This window comes from Lynx canadensis, chromosome B3, assembly GCF_007474595.2.
Source record: "Lynx canadensis isolate LIC74 chromosome B3, mLynCan4.pri.v2, whole genome shotgun sequence".
NCBI lineage: Eukaryota > Metazoa > Chordata > Mammalia > Carnivora > Felidae > Lynx > Lynx canadensis.
Window position 1 is genome coordinate 40046729 of NC_044308.2, and position 19306 is coordinate 40066034.

At 44.1% G+C, this 19306-nt stretch overlaps 1 pseudogene; it reads left to right on the forward strand.

The window, feature by feature from the left end:
* Window positions 1–278: 278 nt before the first annotated feature.
* LOC115515973 lies at window positions 279–6450 on the forward strand (annotated as a pseudogene).
* The last annotated feature ends 12856 nt before the right edge of the window (window positions 6451–19306 follow it).

The window sequence follows — 19306 nt, forward strand, 5'->3', positions numbered from 1 at the left end:
CCTCCCCAGCCTCCCATCTCTGCATGGCTAATGTCCCTGTGGTCCTCACTTGACTGAGATGCCCTCTCCAGGGTTCAAAAGGAGAGGGTCAGGGATCCTTTACAGATCATGTTGCCTCCTCAGGACCAGGTACTCCCTCCCTAGGCATGTGAGCCCCAGCAACAGGACCAGCCTCAACCCATGTTAGTGTCAGACTGGATTAGGCACTAGGGGAAGCCCTAGCCTGTTTTTCTTTGGGTACTCAGAGCAGAAAGGGACCATAGCAGTCCGCTGGTCCAATGGCCTCAACAAATGAGCCAGCTGTGGCCCAGGGAATGAGAGGGGAGGCTCTGGGGTCCCACAGTAAGACAGAAGCTGAACTGGATCATACTGGAACCCCTGATAACCCCAGGTAAGGGCTTGATCCCTGGAGGAGGGGAGTCTATTATAGGAGGAAACTTGGCTCCATATTTAATGGGAGTGTCATTGAGCTGCTAAGGTTTTGTTTTTGTTTTGTTTTGGTTTTTTTAACATGCCTCTACTATTTTATTTATTTATTTATTTATTATTTTAATGTTTACGTATTTATTTCGAGAGAGAAAGTGTGTATGCGTGAGCTGGGGAAGGACAGAGAGAGAAGGAGAGAGAGAATCACTAACAGGCTCCTGCTGTCAGCGCAGAGCCCGACACGGGGCTCTATCTCAATAACCGCAGGATCATGACCTGAGCCGAAATCAAGAGTCAGATACTTTTTTTTTCTTAATTAAAAAAAAATATTTACTTATTTTTGAGAGAGAGAGAGGCAGAGCATGAGCAGGGGAAGAGCAGAGAGAGAGGGAGACACAGAATCTGAAGCAGGGTCTAGGCTCCGAGCTGTCAGCACAGAGCCTAACGTGGGGCTCAAAGCCATGAACCGTGAGATCATGACCTGAACCAAAGTTGGAAGCTTAACCAACTCAGCCACCTAGGCACCCATACTTTTTTTTTTTTTTTAAGTAAACTCTATGCCAAACCTGGGACTGAAACTCATGGCCCCAAGATCAAGAGTCCCATGATCTACTGACTGAGCCAGCAACGCACCCCAGTGTGACTCTATTGTTAATCTCTTGTGTGTCCTTAGGTAAGCCCCCTTCCTTCCTTGGGCCTCAGTTTCCTTGTGTAAAACAGGTGGGTTGGGTGGATGATCTTTGAGATCCCTTCTGGCTCAGACCTCCTGCACCTTCCATCAGCCCCGCCCATCCCCAAAGGCCTCTATTTCTTGGCTCTTGCCCTGGCCCAGACCTCCCTCGTGGCTCACGAAGATTGCTCCAACAGTCTCTGCACTATCTCTGGTCTCCACTCTTTTCTCCTCCACCCCACACATCACCCAGGTAAAATGGCTTTAGGAACCTCCTGTGGTCTCCCATGGCCTCCCTTAGAATGATTCACTTCATCAGCTGGCATTCAGCACATCCTGCCTGTAGTCTTGGACCCTGGACTCAGTTTCCTCATGTGCCAAGTGGCACTAACAACCCCTGAGTTAGAGGGTTCTGTTATGGACACACTGGGGCACATGCAAAGAGCCTGGGGGAAACGCTGGAAGGCCTGACCAGCACTCTTGTCTTCCCTGTGCTGGAAAGGCTGCCCATCCAACCCCCACTCTCCTTCATCCAAATTGGGAAGGTCCTCAAGGCTGGTTCCAGTACTGCCCCCTCCTAGAGAGGCCAGGACCCCCAGCAGCCCCATCAGAGGTAACCTCGCCCATATGGAGCTGCTACAGGGCTGGACTGCCTCCATCTACAGCTCCCACCATCCTGTGGGGAATGCACAACTGGGAGCTCCTAGACAACCAGCTGGCAGGATGCTTGCTGAGAGAATGGCTGGGTCTGTGGGCTCCTGCCCATGCCCTGTTCCTTCCTACAGGGCTGTGTTTTTGACAGGGGATTATCTTTGACCCTCAGAGACAGCCTTACTGCCAACTCCACAAAAGCTCCTAGTGGGGACTCATGGCAGGCTTTTAGCTAGAAGCTTTAGACCCTCTCTTGCCCTGTTTCGATGACTGACCCAGTGGATTCTCAGAAACCTTCCCAAAGGCCCAGGAAGGAATAGCTGGCAGGAAATACAAGTTATTAGAAGAGACATCTAAGGGAAGAGAAGCCAGAACCTAAACACTAGGAGACTTCTGAGGTCTAAACACTGTCAGCCACTTACTAATTATAGGACCTTGAGGAGATTACCTAATGTCTCTGAGCCTCAGCTTCCTCACCAGTAAAATGGGGACAATAATACTATCTCATCCTATGACAAAATAATTAAATGATATATGTAGAGTGCTTATTACCTCATGGCTTGGCACCTCACAAATGCTCAGAAAATGGTAACTACGAGGGCACCTGGGTGGCTCAGTCGGTTAAGTGTCTGACTTCAGCTCAGGTCATGATCTCACAGTTCGTGAGTTCAAGCTCCACATCAGGCTCTCTGCTGTCAGTGCAGGGCCTGCTTCAGATCCTCTGTCCCCATCTCTCTCTCTGCCCCTCCCCCACTTGTGTTTCTCTCTCTCTCTCTCTCTCTCTCTCTCTCTCAAAAAATAAACATTAGAAAAAAAGAAAATGATAACTATAATCCTTGTTGAAGAAAGATGGATCAAGGCCCCCAGCTGAGGTAGGAAGGACTATGGGAAGGAGGGAGGCACTGAGGCACTGGTCGCTCAGCCAGGGGTAGGCAGGTGGCTAGTAGCTAGCATAAAAACACAAAGTTCCAAGCCCGGTGCCAAGCAGTCTACATACATTATTTCATTTAAACCTCAGGCTCTTCCTTTGTTAAAAGTAGGGGTTTGGAACAGAAGCTTCCTAAGGCTTTGCCAGTTCAGTGAGCACTTGTTTTCAGTTCACAGAGGTTTTCCACGTAGAAAGTACTTTTGACTTTATAGAGCCAACTCTGTGAGTGTTCTGATAGTTGTAGATGGTCATACAACCAGATCTGGGACTCGAACCAGGGAGGACAGCTCCATCTTTCCCCAGAATCTGGTGGCAGATAGCTCTAAGAGGGTTGGGTGAGATCTGAAGTCCCACCAAAAGCCTAGGGAGGAGCATGGCCCTTGAAGGCAATGACGTCATGGAAGCTTGGCTCTGGCTCCTGCCCAGTGTCCGGTTCTGTCGGCCTGTGCCGGGGCCCAGAGGCCTGGGTCTGGAACTCATCAGCCCCACCTGTCAAACCCTCCCCTGGCCGGTACCCAGGGGCCTTCAGTTATCACTAAGGAGTGCATGGCCTCAGTCCAGGGGCCCTGTATCCCTTCCCTGGTGGGGACTTAGGGCGAGGAGCTATGCCCCCATCAGACAAGCAGCCCCAGTTTGACTGAGCTCTGTTATATGACAGGTACCATGAAATATACAAAGACCTCAGTCATTTAATAAATATTTATTGCATACCTATAGTGTGCCTGGCCCTGAGCTGGCTCCAGGGAATCTGACAGAAACTCCTGTCTACACTCTAGTAAAAGAAATTGTAAAGGAAAGCAGAAGTGTGATGGGAAATAAAAAAAGAGAGCAATTCACTTTACACAGAGTAAGTAGTCAGAAAAGGCCTCTGAGCTGAGAGAGGAAGTACAGCTAGAAAGAGCAGTCCAGACAGAGGAGAGGGTCCATGCAAAGGCCCTGAGATAGGAAAATCTGGACTGTCTGGAGAGCCACAAGACCACTGTGAGGGGGACCCAGCAAGCTCTCCCCCAATAAGTGCCCACTGGACAAATGAACAAACCATCACGAGAATTTCTGCTTCCAGCTGAGTTGGAGTAACCGGGACTCGATTTATGTCCCCACCTGAGATGACTAAAATTCCCCACAGAATATGTGAAACAACAGTTCTCAAGGCATTGGACGTCAGACTAGGAAAAGCAGTGACTCCTGAGAGTAGGAACCAAATGGGGAGAGGCTTATGAATGCCCCACCTTACTGTCTAAAGAAAGTGTCCAGACCAGAGCACAGGGAGAGAAGGGCAGGTGAAGACCAGCAGTCTCCTGCACTGACAAGATGAAGTCAGGAGCCTGGGGACACAAGACAGAGAACCAAAAAGGAGAAAGTTGCACACAGAGAGAACTGTGGAGCTCTACAGAGGTAGTACCCCTTTGGTCATTCAGCATAGTGCCTGCATTTGAAGAAACTACTCGAAAGCACGGTTAGAATCAACCAGTAGGGTTAGAGAGAATAATCCTGGGAGCTCACACGAGGCTAGGAATACTGCTGGCTCCCAGGAACCAGAGTGGAAACCTCACAATTAATGGGGCATTGAGTAGAGCACTCACAAGACTTTTTGACTCAGAAGTGGGTGAAGACAAAACATCACTCTGGCCCCAACAAAAGCAAGATCTGAAAAAGGACCAAATTGTTTCCAAGTGCTTTTGCACCCCAGAGCAAAACTCAAGAATATTGATAAGATTACAGAAATATCCAGCACCCAACAAAATAAAATCCACAGTGTCTGCCAACCGATAAAAATTAGCACATATACAAAGAAACAGGAAAGTATGACCAATAATGAAAAGAAAAACCGATCAATTGAAACCTACCCAGAATTACCCAGATGGTGGGATTAAGAGACATAGACATTAAAACAGTTATTATAACCACATTCCACACTTGCAAGAAGATAAAACAAAGACTGACCATGTGAAGTAGAGAAATAGAAGATATTTTTAAAAGACCCAAATTAATTAAAATTCTAAGGACGAAAACTATAATGTCTGAGATAGAAAATACACTAGATGGATTAATGGAACATTAGACATGGCAAAGGACTAACGAACTTCGAATACATAGTACAGAAACTATCCCAAGTAAAATACACAGAGAAAAAAAGCTTCAAAATAATAATAACACGGCATTGGCGGGCTGTGACATGACTTCAAGTGATCTAATGTGTGTGTGTAATTAGAGTCCCCCAAAGAGGGAAGAGGATGAGAAAAAGAAATACTTGAAGGAAAAGGAAAGAAGAACTGAAAAACTTCTAACTTTGATGAAAACTGATGAAAATCTGATAAATCATTAGATCTAAAATATTTAATGAACCTGAAGCACAATACACAGAAACTATACCAAGCTCTCTGCTCCTCCCAGCTCAACACACTGCTGCATCTCCTTGTGCACTGCCAGTTGGTTCCCTGAGACACAATGGAAAAGCTTGGAGTAAACGGATTTGGCCATATTGGATACCTGGTCATCAGGGCCACTTTTCTTTTTACAGATTTTATTTTTGGGGCACTTGGGTGGCTCAGTCAGTCAAGCATCCGACTCTTGGTTTTGGCTCAGGTCATGATTTCACAGTTAATGAGTTCGAGCCCTGCATCGGGCTCTGTGCTAACAGAGCCTGTGTGGGATTCTCTCTCTCCCTCTCCCACTGCCCCTCCCATCTCTCTCTCTCTCTTTCTCTCTCTCAAAATAAATAAGAAAACTTTTTAAAAAAGTATTTGATTTTTAAGTAATCTCTACACACAATGATCAAGAGTCACATGCTCTACCAATTGAGTTACCCAGGCCAGGTACCCCAAGGGCTGTTTTTAATTCTAACAAAGTACTGTTGCCATCAGTGATCCCTTCATTGATCTCAACTACATCGTCTACATGTTCCAGTAAGATTCTACCCATGGCAAGTTCAATGGCCCAGTCAAGGCTGAGAATGGGCAGCTTGTCATCAGTGGAAAGCACATCTCCATCTTCTAAGAGTGAGATCCCACCAACCTCAAATAGTGTGATGCTGGTGCTGAGTATGTTGTAGAGTCCAATAATGTCTTTACTATCTTGGAGAAGACTGGGGCTCACATGAAGGGTAGAGCCAAAAGGGTCATCATCTCTGCCCCTTCCTTTGATGCCCCCATGTTTGTGATGGGCGTGAACCATGGGAGGTATGACAACTCCCTCAAGACCATCAAATGCTTCCTGCACCACCAACTGCTTGGTGCCCTCTGTCTAAAGTCATCCATGACAACTTTAGCATCATGGTGGGACTCATGACCACAGTCCATGCCATCACTGCCACCCAGAAGACTGTAGATGGCCCCTCTGGTAAGCTGTGTCATGACAGCCATACGCTGTGCAGAACATCACCCTTGCTTCTACTGGCAATGCCACAGCTATGGGCAAGGTAATTCCTGAGCTATATGGGGAGCTCACCAACATGGTCTGCCATGTCTCCACTCTCAATGTGTCAGCAGGATCTGACCTGCTGCCTGGAAAAAGCTGCCATATGTGATGACATCAAGAGGGTGGTGAAGCAGGTATCAGCCCCCTCACGGGCATCCTGATTTGCACTGAGAACCTGGTTTGTCCTGCAACTTTAATAGGGATACCCACACTTCCACCTTTGACGCTGGGGCTTATGTTACTCTCAATGAACACTTTGTCAAGCTCATTTCCTAGTATGACGATGAATTTGACTACAGCAAAATGGTGGTAGGCCTTACAATCCACATGACCTCCAAGGAGTAAGAGTCTCCCAGACCAAGAGCCCCAGCAAGAACACAAGAGGAAGACAGAGGCCCTCAGCTGCTTGGGTGTTTACCCCAACTCAATCTCCCAACACACTATATTTTCCAACTCAGACCCCCTAAATAGTGGGAGGAGCTTGGGGAGCCTTCCTGGTCTTGTACCACCAATAAAGTACACTGAACCCAGCCCACTCCCCTCCAAAAAACCTATACCAAGGTATATTGTAAGTTGTTTTTAAAATGTGATAAAGAGAAAATTTAAAAGCAGTCAGAGTAGGGGCACCTGGATGGCTCAGTCGGTTAAGCATCCAATTTCAGCTCAGGTCATGATCTTGCGGTTTGTGAATTTGAGCCCCATGTCCAGCCCTGTGCTGACAGCTCAGAGCCTGGACCCTGCTTCGGATTCTGTGTCTCCCTCTCTCTCTGCCCCTCCCCTGATCATGCTTAGTCTCTCCCTGTCTCTCAAAAATAAATAAACATTAAAAAATTTTTTTAAAAAGCAGCCAGAGTAAAAAGACATATTACATACAAATATAAATAAGGCTAATGGATTTATTATGGTCAGAAACTGTGCAAGCAAGAAAATAGTGGAGCCACATTTTTAAAATGCAGAAAGAAGGGCACCTGGCTGGCTCAGCCAGAAGAGCATGTGACTCTTGATCTCAGGGTCGTGAGTTCAATCCCCATGTTGGGTGTAGAGATTACTTAAAGAAATGAACAAATACAAACTTGAAAAAATAAAAATAACGGGCACCTGGGTGGCTCAGTTGGGTAAGCGTCCGACTTCAGCTCAGGTCATGATCTCAAGGTTTGTAAGTGCAAGCCCACATCAGGTTCTCTGCTATCAGCGGAGAGCCTGTCTCTGCCCCTCCCCAGCTCACATGTGTGTGTGTGTGTGCACGCTCTCTCTCTCAAAAATAAACAAAAAATAAAAATAAAATACAGAAATAAAAAATACAACATCAACCTAAAATGTTTACCTTCCACCTTAAGACACCATAAAAAGAAGAGCAAACTAAATCTACAGCAAGCAGAGATAAGGAAATAGTAAAAATTAGAGTGTAAATTAATGAAATAGAGAATAGGAAAATAGAGAAAAATCAATAAACCAAAAGTTGTTTTTTGAAAAGGTCAACAAAACTGACAAACCCTTAGAATGATCAAGAAAAGAGAAAAATCACTAGAATCAGAAATGAAAGAAGGAACATTACTGCCAACTTTACAGAAATAAAAAGGATTATAAAAGCATAAGGAATACTATCAACAACCTTCTGCCAATAAATTTAATAACTTAGATGAAATGGACAAGTTCCTAGAAAGAAACAAACTACTGAAACCAATTCAAGAAGAAATAGGCAATCTGTCTAGACCTATAACAAGTAAAGAGATTGAAGTATTAATTTAAGAAATCACCCACAACCTTAGATAGTTTCACTGAGGAATTCTACAAAATATTTAAAGAAGAATGAATACAATTCTCCACAAACTCTTCCAGGAAACAGAAGAGAGGGAAACAATTCTCAACTAATTTTATTATGTCTGATACCAAAACCAGACAAAGAGATCACAAGAAAACCACAGACCAATATCTCTTAAGAATACAGAGACAAGGGGCGCCTGGGTGGTTCAGTTGGTTAAGCGTCTGACTTCAGCTCAGGTCATGATCTCACAGTTCATGGGTTCAAGCCCAGCGTCAGGCTCTGTACCGACAGCTAAGAGCCTGGAGCCTGCTTTGGATTCTGTGTCTCCCTCTCTGCCCCTTCCCTGCTTGTGCTCTCTCTCTCTCAAAAATAAATAAATAAACATTAAAAATTAAAAAAAAAAATAATACAGAGACAAAAATCAACAAAATACTAGCAAGCTGAATCCAGCAATATATAAAAAGAATTATACCATGGTGAAGTGGAATTTATTCTGGGAATGCAAGGTTAGTTTAACTTCCAAAAATCTATTAATGTAATAAACTTTATCAATAGAATAAAAACCAAAAACCACATAATTGTCTCAAAAGGTAGAAAAAAAAACAAAAAGCAATTGACAGAATCCAATACCCATTCATTTAAAAAAAGGGGGGGGGAATAGAATGGAATTCCCTCCACATGATAAAGGGCAGCTATAAAAACTGCACAGTGGGGGGAGCCTGCGTGGCTCAGTCAGTTACACATCTGACCCTTGGTTTCAACTCAGGTCATGATCTTACAGTTCATGGGTTCAGGCCCCACATCAGGCTCTGCTGCTGGCAGCACAGAGCCTGTTCAGGATTCTCGGTCTCCTCTCTCTCTGCTGCTTGCCCATTCACACTATCTCTGTCTCTCTCAACATAAATAAATAAACTTAAAAAAAAAAACAAACTACACAGCTAACATCGTACTTAACAGTAAAAGACTGATGCTTTCCTCCTAAGATCAGGAACAAGACAAGGATGTCTGCTCCCACTAATTTTATTCAACATTATATTAGAAGTTCTAGTCAGGGTAACTAGGCAATAAATAGAAATTTTAAAAATCAAGATTGGTAAGGAAGAACATACAACTATATATGTAGATGACTTGATCTTGTATATAGAAAGTCCTAAGGAATCCACACGCACAAAAAAACACTATTAGAACTAATAAACAAGTTCAGCAAGTTTACATGATGAAAGATTAGTATATAAAAATTGATTGTATTTCTTTTTTTTTTTTTTCAATGTTTATTTATTTTTGGGACAGAGAGAGACAGAGCATGAACGGGGGAGGGGCAGAGAGAGAGGGAGACGCAGAATCGGAAACAGGCTCCAGGCTCTGAGCCATCAGCCCAGAGCCCGAAGCGGGGCTCGAACTCACAGACTGAGAGATCGTGACCTGGCTGAAGTCGGACGCTTAACCGACTGCGCCACCCAGGCGCCCCAAATTGATTGTATTTCTATATATAAATCAAGAATCTGAAAATAAAATTAAGGAAACAATTCCATTTATAATAGCATCAAAAAGAACAAAGTACTTAGGAATAGTACATATGCTGCAAAAGTGCATACCAAAATACTTAGGAATAGATTTAATAAAAGAAATGAAAAACTTATACTCAGAAAACATTATTGAAAGAAATTAAAGATCAAAATAAATGGAAAACATCCCATGTTCATGAATCAGGAGACTGAGTATTGTTAGGATAGCAATACGCCCCATTTATTCGATCTACAGATTCAGCACAATTCCTGTCAGAATTCCAGTTGCGTCTTTGTAGAAATTGACAAGCTGATGCTAAAATTCATATTCAAATTGCAAGGGGCCTAGAATAGCCAAAACAATCTTGAAAATTAAGAACAAAGTTGGGGGATCTATACTTCTTCACTTTAAAACTTACTGCAGGGGCACTTGGATGGTTTAGTCGGTTAAGTGGCTGACTCTTTTTCTTTCTTTTTTTAAATTTTTTTTGAGAGAGAAAGAGAGCACAATCAGGAGAGGGGAAGAGAGAGAGGGAGAGAGAGAGAATCCTAAGCAGGCTCCACACTGTCAGCATGGAGACTGATGCAGGGCTCAAACTCACGAATTATGAGATCATGACCTGAACTAAAATCAAAAGTCAGATGCTTAACTGACTGAGACACCTGGGGGCCCCAAACACCCCTGCTCTTTCTCTCTCAAAACAAATAAAATAAACTTTAAAGACATAAAATAAGACTTACTACAAAGCAGCCAACAATAATTTAAGATAGTGTGATACTAGCATAAGGATAGACATATAGGTCAGTGGAATAAAATTGAGAGTCCAGAAACAAACCCATGTGTCTATGGCCAATTGATTTTCAACAAGGGTGAAAAGACCAATTGTGAAAGAATAGTCTTTACAGCAAATAGTGCTGTGACAACTGGATAGTCAGTCACGTGCACAAAAGAAAAAAAAAAAGCAGTTGGAAACCTTACCTCATATCATATACAAAAAGTAACTCAAAACAGATCAAATACCTAAATGTATGAGCTAAAATTATAAAACTCTTATTTAGAAAACATAGGAGTAAATCCCAAATTAGGCAAAGGATTCCTAAATATGACGCCAAAAGCACAAGCAGCAAAAGAATAATCAGATAAAATAGACTTTATCAAAATTTAAAAGTTTTGTGCTTCAAAGGGCACTCTTAAGAAAGGGAAAAAACACACAGAGTGGGAGAAAATGTTTGCAAACTATATATCTGATAAGGGACTTGTATACAGTATAAAGAACTCTTACAATGAGATAGTAAAAAGGGGCGCCTGGGTGGCTCAGTCAGTTAAGTATCTGACTCTTGATTTCCGCTCAGGTCATGATCTCTCAGTTCATGTGGTAAAGCACCACCTCGGGCTCCCCGCTGACAGCATGGAGGCAGCTCAGGATTCTCTCCTCTCTCTTTGCTCCTCCTTGCACCTCCCCCTCCCCCGCCACTCACATGTGCACACGCTCTCTTTATCTCAAAATAAATAAACATAAAATAATAATAATAAAAAAACAAACCAATTAAAAATTGAGCAAAAGATCTGGATAGATGTTTCTCCAGAGAAGATACACAAATGGCCAATAAACACATGAAAAGTTGCTTGACATGATTCATAAAAACTTTATGACAATACATTCGATAACTTAGATGAAATGGACTAATTCTTTATGACACAAAGCGTGAAAGCTAACCCAAGAAGAGGTAAATAATCAAAATAGCCCTATATCTATTTTAAAAGTGGAAAAGGATAATATTTCAACAAATGACGCTGGGACAATTGGATTTTCATAGCTACACACAAAAAAAAGAGTTGACTGACACCTCATATATATGCCCAAACTAACTCAAAATAGATGACAGACCTAAGAGTTAAAATTACAGGCAATTATTAGAATTTCTAAAAAAAATTTAAACCCTTCTTGGCTACCACTTTATTTTTTTATTATTATTTTTAATGTTTATTTTTGAGAGAGAGAGAGACAGAGCGCAAGGGGGGAGGGGCAGAGAAGGAGGGAGACACAGAATCTGAAGCAGGCTCCAGGCTCTGAGCTGTTTCCACAGAGCCCCACGTGGGGCTCAAACTCATGAGCCATGAGATCATGACCCGAGCCAAAGTTGGACGCTTAACCTACTGAACCACCCAGGCACCCCAGAATTTCTAAAATTAAAATTGCTGAAACTAAAGGTTTAGTGAAGATGTGAAGCAACTAGAACTTTCATACACTGCTGGTGGGAATGTAAAATAGTATAGCCACTTTGAACAACAGCTCAGTAAAACTTAAGCATAGTATTCACCTACCAAATGACGAAGCCATTCCACTTCTAGGTATTTATCCAAAAGAAATAAAAGCACTTATCTCTGTATAAAGACTTACACATAAATGTTCGTAGTAGCTTTATTTGCAATAGTCAAAACCTGGAAATAACCCAAATGTACATCAACGGGTAAATAAAAAAAAATTGTTATATATCCATGTAATTGATTACTACTCTGCAACAGAAATGGATCTATTAAGATATACAACCACATGGACGACTCTCAAAACAATTAAGCTGACTGAAAGAAGACAGACAAAAAAGAGTACATGTTGTATGGCTCCATTTATATAAAATTCTATAAATGCAAACTAGTCTATAGTAACTGAAAGCAGCTGAGTGGTTGCCTGGGGTGACAGTCAGCAGGGAGCTGGAGGGATTAAGGAGGGACAGGAGGAAACTTTTGTGGGGGATGGTTATGTTCATTATCTTGAATGTGATGATGGTTTCACAAATGTATATCTACATGAAAGCTTACAAATGGGGCACCTGGGTGGCTCAGTTGGTTAAGCATCTGACTCTCGATTTTGGCTCAGGTCATGATCTCAGGGTCATGAGATTGAGCCTTGCATTGGGTTCTGCACTGACTGTGCAGAGCCTGCATGGGATTCTCTCTCCCTCCCTCCCTCTCTCTCTGTCAGTGCCCTCCTCTCACAAGTGCTCTCTCTCAAAAAAAGGGGGGAAAAAGCTTCCCAAACTGTACTTTACAATGTGCAATTTATTGTATGCCAATTACACCTTGATTAATGTTTAAAACACAATGTTTTTAATGTATATTTATTTTTGAGAGAGCACATGTGCAGCTTGTGGGGAGGGGGGGGGCGGTGGGGGGGGACAGGAGAGGAGCCAAGAGAAAAGGAGATAGAAAATCCCAAGCAGGCTCCCTGCTGTTCCTGTGATGTCTCTGCTGCTAAATTGCTATGTGACCCCAGGCATGGTGGTAAGCCTTTCTGAGGCTTTTTTTCTGTAAAGTTCAGGAAGTAATAGAAACTACAAGTGCTTGGGGCACCTGAGTGGTTCAGTCGGGTTAAGCGGGTTAAGTATCTGTCTGCTCAGGTCATGATCTCGCGGTCCATGAGTTTGAGCCCCGCATCATGCTCTGTGCTGACAGCTCAGAGCCTGGAGCCCGTTTCAGATTCTGGGCCTCCCTCTCTGTCTGTCCCTCCCCTGCTCATGCTCTATCTCTCTCTCTCAAAAATAAAGATTTTTTTTTTAATTTCAAAAAAAAAAAAAAAAAGAAAGAAAGAAAGAAAAAGAAACTATAAGTGCTAGTTTAAGCCAAAAAGGGAATTTACTAGAAGGAAGCCTCAGAAAGTCATGGAGCCCCATGGATCCCAGAGGACTTTTTCCTATCCCTTATCTTTGTTTCTCTGATCACAGCTTTCCCTGTTTCCCCATCTACATGGTAGAAAAGAAAAGCTACCAGCTTCTGAGTTTTGTATGTTACAGGCTTAATTACTCAGGATGCTGAATTAACTCCCTGTCAATCACAGATCCAAATGTAAATTCTCAGGGAAGGACTGTATTGATCCATTTGGGTTAAGGGCCCCAACATGCACCAAGGTATGGGGTCAGGTGGCAGAGCCACAAAGGATGAACCTGACTGGTCTTAAAATCTACAGATGAAGAACAGGACAAGTGCTAGGAAAGTGCTTGGTGGACAGACCACAAGAGGAGTGCCAAGAGAAACTACCAAGGTAGTAGCTGGAATTCAGGACACCTGGCTTGTTCTGTACTCAGAATTGTGTCTCTTGATAGGGGCAGCGTGTATATATGTAATGTTCCAGTGAGCAGCAGTGGGAGATCAGTGGAGGAAGAAATCACTTCCAACTGGGCTGTCTAGGAAGGTTTCCTGGAAGAGGTGCCAGTATCAGCTCTGTGAGGAAATTTATGCCCAGCATTTGCATGGCCTTTAAAGTTCACTAAGTGCTCGGGGCACCTGGGTGGCTCAGTCAGTTGAGCATCCAATTTCGGCTCAAGTCATGATATCTCAGTTTGTGAGTTCAAGCCCTACATCAAGCTGCTGCTGTCAGCACAGAGTCCACTTGGGTTCCTCTCTCCCCTCTCTCTGCCCCTCCCCTGCCTGCACACATGCTCTTGTGCTCTGTCTCTCTCAAAAATAAATAAACTTTTAAAAAAAAGTTTACTAAGTGCTTTCGTATCCTCTCTTTACAATGTAGACCCACCTTCTCAACCTCTCCCCTGGGATTAGTAGTATTATACATCCCATTGCACAGATGGGGAAACTACCAATGAGAGACATTGATTGAGTGATTTGCCCAAGTTCACACAGCTTGACAGAGCAAGATGTCACCTCTAGTGTTTTGACTGGAGAGCCCTGACTTGCTCCCTCTCTCCAAGGCTGACTTCAAATGGAGTGTAGGGAGGAGGGAGCTTGCTGGGTAAGTGCTTAGCAAGGATTAAAAAGGGAAAAAAGTTCAGGTAGCAGCATTTCTGAGCTCCTGTGCAGAAGCCCTCTACCCTGGCTCCAAATACCCAGAGACCACCTTTGAGCTTTGCTTCAGACTCCCAGGCTGGTTTCTACTCACTCTCCTTACCCTTTATCCAGCAGCTCCAACAGGTTGGGGGAATCTTAGATTCAAAATGCCAAGAATGCCAAAGAAAGTCCTGCAGAATGCCAAAGAAACCTCAAGAGACCCACCCCAACCACCTGAGGATCAACACTAAGGATCAAAGAATGCTGCTACGTACATACACAGACCTTGGGCTCAGTGTGTTACACACAGTACTGATTTTATTTCATATACATTGTGAGGTAGGTACGTCTACTATCCTCACTTTACAATCGTGGGAAGTATATTCATTGGCAGTTGATTCATTGTCTCAGGTCACTTAACTGGTAAGTAAGTGGTGGATCCAAGTCTCTCTGATTACAAATGAACTAAAATCATCCTGCTAAATTGTTTCCTCTTCTCAGTTTGCCCATTTCCACCAAGCTCCCAGGCCTGAGACCTTGCCATTTCTTTCAGCTTCAGTGTCTCAGGACAGCCAGCAGCTCTGAAAGAGCTGGGGGCTCAGGACAGGTGATAGGCCATCTGCACTGATGCGGTGGGAGGCAAAGGGGGACTTGACTGTTGTGTCAACCATGGGTTTAATGTGGCTACTAACTTCTCTTTTTAAGTAATCTCTACACCCACTGTGGGGCTCGAACTCAGGACCCCAAGATCAAGAGACGCATGCTCCACCAACTGAGCCACCCAGGTGTCCCTGTTGCTAACTAACTTTTAATCCTGACTTTTGAAGAGTTAATGTAATTGGTGGGTTGCATGTCCTGCAGGTTAAGAGCAAGGAATCAGAGATCAGAGATACTTGGGTTCCAGTCCTGTCCTGGCTTCCCTACTTTCCTGCTGTGTGATCTTGGAGCAGCTTCTAAACCTCTCTGAGCCACAGCTGCCTCATCTAGAACAGGGATAACAAACCCCGACCTCTTGGGTTAGAATGTTATGGGGAGATGGGTTCCAGTAGAGATGGGCAAGGCTCAGGTTGTTTTAAGCAGCACGCTTACTCTATCCATCCCTCTAACCAAAGCTATTTTACTTCAAAACATTTAAAAAATATATTCAGGGCCCTGGGCGGCTCAGTCAGTTAAGCATCCAATTCTTGGTTTCAGCTCAGGTCATGATCTCATGCTTTGTGGGTTTGAGCCCCACATCGGGCTCCGTGCTGACAGTGTGGAGCCTGCTTGAGATTCTTTCTCTCCCTCTCTCTGCTCCTCCCTTGCTCACTCTGTCTCTCCCTCAAAAATAAACTTAAAAAAAATTGTTTTAAATTAAAAATATACTCAACTTTGTCAGATGGTTAAATCCTTTTTTTTTTTTTTTTTTTTTAAGTAATCTGTATACCCAACGTTGGGCTCGAACTCAGGACCCTAAGGTCAAGAGTTGCATGCTCAGCCAACTGAGTCATCCAGATGCCCCCATGGTTAAATCTTTTTGATGCCTGCTTAGATTTAATATGTCTGGAATGTTCTTCCAGTAAGTCCACATGTGAGCCTCAATGAGCCCCTGTAGAATCAACTAAACCTGTATCTCAATGCCCCCTCTGAGCTTTTCTCATGCTAATGTGCATTGTGGGCCTCCCAGAATAGTGTTAAGGGGTGGAAGGGGAGTAATGGGACTTGCTTCCTGCAGCACCTACTAATACCTCTTCTCTGGGAAGGCAGCCACTGCCTGCCATTCATATTGGGTGGGCTTTTCCTTAATCTGTCCCCAGCTAGCCTCCCATTTCCAGCCTGAGAGACAAATGTCCTATCAAATCCCACTTTCTTCTCTGTCCTGCCCCTGGTGCCCTCCACCCAGGCCCCAAGTATCACTGTCCCTCCCTCCTACTCCCCTCCCACAAAGCTCTGCAAGGCTCAGTGCTGTCTCTTTCCCGACCCCTAAGGCCCTGCACTTGTCACCTCTTGATGACCCTTGATCTAGCTCCCACCAGGGTCCTAACAACCCGTGGACCCAATTCTACTTCTTGCCTTGCTCCTTAGAGCTCCTCTCTGTTCACCTGACACTCCAGCCAAACAAGGCTCTGCATGCTCTGAGTTTTTCTATGCCCATGTCCTTTCCTCTGCCTGGAATGCCCCAACTACCCATCTTCAGGGTCCAGCTCTAGTGCTGTGGCCTCCCATTCTGCTTGGGCATAGTTCTTTGTGCTTGAGGCTGCTTCACTGCTGGTGAGGTCCGATGTAGTCTTTGGCATACAGTAGGTACCCATAAATGCCTGTAGCTGTAAAGAATGAGTCTAAACCAACTCCTTCATTTTACAGTGGAGGCACAGAGTTGAAGAGATGTGCACCCTACTACTAGGAGACAGGACTGAGGGGGTTCCTGGAGGGTTACACCCCAGGCTAGGCTTTTTCTGCCATTCACTTGGAAAGGAAGCCCTCCAGGGGCTACATTTTCCTGGGAAGACAACTGTCTAGAGCTCACACACTACAGACCCTTCTCAGCTAGGTCCCCTGTCCCAGGGGAGCCATCCACTCTGGAAGTCTCTGGTTCATTCCCACTCTATCTCTCAGATCCTTCCCAATGTCATTCCACAATTCCTTGTACTACCACCTGGACAAAGTTTGAAGCAGAAAGGGCCTCCAGGATTATCCATCCAGAGGACCCACAAAAGCCTCAGAAGGTCCTTCACGTTGTCCTTACAGAACAACTTATCTGTTGAGCTCCTCATTATATAGGTGTTAATATACATAAGGCACTTAGGACTGTACCTGGTACATTTCTTTTAAGTTTGTTTGTTTGTTTATTGGGTGTGTGTGTCGGGGGGGTAACAGAGAGAGAAAGAGGGAGAAAGAGAAGCCCAAGCAGGTTCTGTGCTGTCAGTGCAGAGCCTGATGTGGGGCTTGAGCCCGCAAACCATGAGATTATGACCTGAGCTGAAATCAAGAGTCAGTTGCTTAGTTGACTGAGCCACCCAGGTACCCCAGTACCTGGTACATTTTAAGCACTCTCTAAGGTTTGAGTTGGCCCACAGCCTGTTTTTGCAAATGAAGTTTTATTGGAACACTGCTATGCCTTTGTTTTTGTATTGTCTATGGCTGCTTTTCCACTATGGCTACAAGGGCAGATTTGCATACAGATGTAACTGTATAGCTCACAATGTCCGTGAAGAATTGGCTGCCATTACAGGTAAACAACAGCAGGCCCTAAGGCACGCAGCTAGTAACCTGGGGCTTGAATCTGTCTGTTCAAGGATCCTGTAACACACCTCTGTGCTTCTTCACTCACCTTAACACACAGTACTCATTCATTCATTCAGCAAGGGTTCAAGGATCCCCTTCTGTGTCCTCTAGGCTGAGCTATTGGGAGGAATGGTTGGGACAGAGGTTTGAAGCTGACCTTACAGATTTGAAGAATGACCTCACTCTGCCTCCAGGGCCCTAAGTGACTAGTCCTGAGTGCCTTCTTTTTGTCTGTCGAATACAAAAATATTCTTCCTACCTCAGGACCTTTGCATGTGTTGGCTTAGCTGGCTCTTTCCTGTCGTTCAGGTTCTAGCTCAGATACCACCACCCTGGGTATTAAAACTCCTGGGCTCCAGTCACTCTTTATTCTCACGTGGCACTTACCACCATGTGAAATATTTTGTTTACTTGTTTTTTGTTGGTCTTCCTAAGCATAATGTGAGGTTTATCTCATTCATTGCTACAGCCTAGTGCCTAGAACAGTGCCTGACCCACTGGGCTTTCATGGTATTCAATAATTGTTTACTAAATTAGTGAAATGACTCCTGGACAGGGTGTCAGGCAATGTGGCTTCTCTTCCTGGCTCTGTAAACCCACTCACTGAGCCACATTTCCCTTCTCTGGGCCTCAGTTGCCTCCTATGTAAGGTGGAATGTGAGGGTTGGGTGAGAAGCCCCTAATCTTTTGGTTTGAACATTTTATGATTTAAAAACATTTGCCAGGGACCTGCTCTTGGTAGGTTTGGTGGTAAAGGCTGTATATGACTGTGAGCCTAAGTCCCAGCCCAGGCCCTGGGGACAGATGAGAAAGTCTCTACTGAGGGATAAGGGAAGGAGGAGGTGGGGGGAGGGGTGAGTAGGAGGAGGGGGAGACCCAGAATCAGTCAGGCAGGGAAGGCTCTGAGAGCTGCAGGCCAGAAGCCAAGGAGGAAGTGCACAGAAAAGGGAGGCAGACGAAGGAGAGGGAGGATATGGGTCGTGGGGAGAGCTTCTTTCACTTTTTAGCCCATGAGCTTCAGAGTTGTTTGAAATTTGTATAACAAATATGCATTATTTTTGCAACTGGAAAAATTAAAATGTACATGCCCTTTGACCCAGTCATTCCATTTCTAGGAAACCCCTGCAGATAGAGGCATGTGTGAAATGACCCATGTACAAGGCTATTCACAGCAGCCTTGTTTGAAATAGCAAAATACTGGAAACAATCTAAGTTTCCATCAAAAGGGAACAGACAGGCTAGATAAACCAGAGCACATCTCGAAAATGGAACAGTATAAAGATGTCAAAAGCAAGAGCCTAGCAAGTCTGTACGTGCTGACGTAGAATAATCTCCGAAATCTGTTAAGTAGAAGAAACAAGGTACAGAACGACGTATCCAACATGCTGCCATTTATATGAAAAACTATACACACAAATGTTTAGAAATGCTCAGAATATCTCTGGAACATGTGCCAGTTGCTAGGGGATAGGATTGGGGGGAGAGACTCAATGTTCAATATTCTTTTTATAAAGTTGAGGTAAAATTCACATAACATGAAATGAACCATTTGAACCATTTTATTAAAAAAAATTTTTTTAATGTTTATTTATTTATTTTTGAGAGAGAGAGAGACACAATGCAAGCAGGGGAGGGGCAGAGAGAGAGAAGGAGACACAGAATCCAAAAAAGGTTCCAGGCTCTGAGCTGTCAGCACAGAGCCTGATGCAAAGCTCAAACTCCCGGACAGTGAGATCATGACCTGAGGTGAAATCAGGCGTTTAACCGACTGAGCCACCCGGGTGCCCCCATTTGAACCATTTTAAAGTGTACAATTTCCATATAGTCCAACCATCACCTCGATGTAGTTCCACATTTTCATCGCCCTGAAAGGAGCCCCCCATATGCACTAGCAGTCCTT